Source organism: Triticum dicoccoides, chromosome 2B (assembly GCF_002162155.2).
Source record: "Triticum dicoccoides isolate Atlit2015 ecotype Zavitan chromosome 2B, WEW_v2.0, whole genome shotgun sequence".
Classification (NCBI taxonomy): Eukaryota; Viridiplantae; Streptophyta; class Magnoliopsida; order Poales; family Poaceae; genus Triticum; species Triticum dicoccoides.
This window is the reverse complement of record NC_041383.1, coordinates 517,221,922-517,223,454: the sequence shown is the minus strand read 5'-3', so window position 1 is coordinate 517,223,454 and position 1,533 is coordinate 517,221,922.

The window sequence follows — 1,533 nt, the reverse complement described above, 5'->3', positions numbered from 1 at the left end:
GGAAGCGGGTGGGCGTTGGGTCGGGTGGCCGGCAGCAGGTGGTGGGCGTTTGGGTCGGGTGGCCGGCGGCAGGAGGTGCATCGGGGTCGGGGGGCGGCGGCGCGAGGCAGGTTGGTCAGGGGGCGGTGGCGGGATCCAGGGCGATGATGGGATGGTGCGGGAGCCGGGGGGAATCGACAGAGGTGGTGCAGGAGGTTGGTTTTTTTTCCGGGAGTTCGGGATCCACTCAGCGTAGTCTATATAGAGCGTTCCGTGATCCAAATAGTTATTCTAATCCTGGGATTAGAATAGTGCTAATATATATATATATATATTATATATATATATATAATTAACAAATTAGTGAGTTATTGCTCAAAATAAAAATGAGTGCGTTATTATTAAATTGGTCCTTAAAATCTTCATAAGCTTTTGTACACAATCATCAGGATTTTTCTTGTGTGTGAGTCAAAAACGACCAGCATTTTCCTTGCCAACTTCTTTTAAACATTTACTTTTATAAGTTAATAACACGTGGGATGTTTTTAATGTATATATAAGTCTCTATAAAATATACGATAAGAATAATCTATCTATACCTATTAATAAAACAAATAGGTATTCTTAGTCCATCATGTTATTTTATAGAAAAACCCTTCATGTTTTTGACATTAAACCCGCAATACATATAAATTGTTTTTTAAAATACTCATATCTTCTAAATGTAACTCCAAATTTAACATGCTATATATGGAATTTGATTAGAAAAATATATAGAATCTGAATATGATGTTATGTTACCTATTAACCATTTAAAGAAAATACTATGTACGGTGCAATCTTAATCAATAGTGCATTATCCGTCTTCCTTTAATATTGGTACTGATCCGGATTGTGGATGAACATCTCAGCAAAATTAGGATTGTAGACAAAATTGAAGATCACTTGCTCATTTCTTTGTACGTATTAAATCTAGATGCATGCCGTGTTTAAATAAAAGACATGTGAAATCTTGAACTTGCGCTTTTGTAGGCAAAGACCATCTTTGCTTGGGCCGTAACTATAAATACTCATATTATAGACCATTTTTTGTAAATTAAGAGCCTGAGGTATTATTTTTCCCCCGTTGCAATGCACATGCCCTTTTGCTAGTAATATACATATATATATAATGTGGTTAGAAGGGAAAACATAAATTGGACACATCATTATTATTCTTATATATAGATAAATAGAACAGAGACCTGCGTTTTATTAAAAAAAATACATTGGGCTGCCGATCTTTAAGAAAAAACCCATGGGCCGGTATGGACCTCAAAAAATAAGTTGAAACCACTCTCTCCGTATGTCGTGGGCTACGCATGTTAAAATACAAAACCTAGGCCTAGCTGATACTTGTTCGCCCTCTGGAAAAAAATTATACCAGATCCCCGAGTGACCTGGATTAAAGAGGGGGCCAGCGGCACGACTGAAGAAGCACATCAGGAGCGATTTTTTTTCCAGTGGATGGCTCTCGATAGCTTTTTTACTTGCTTCTGCACCATACAACTTGTA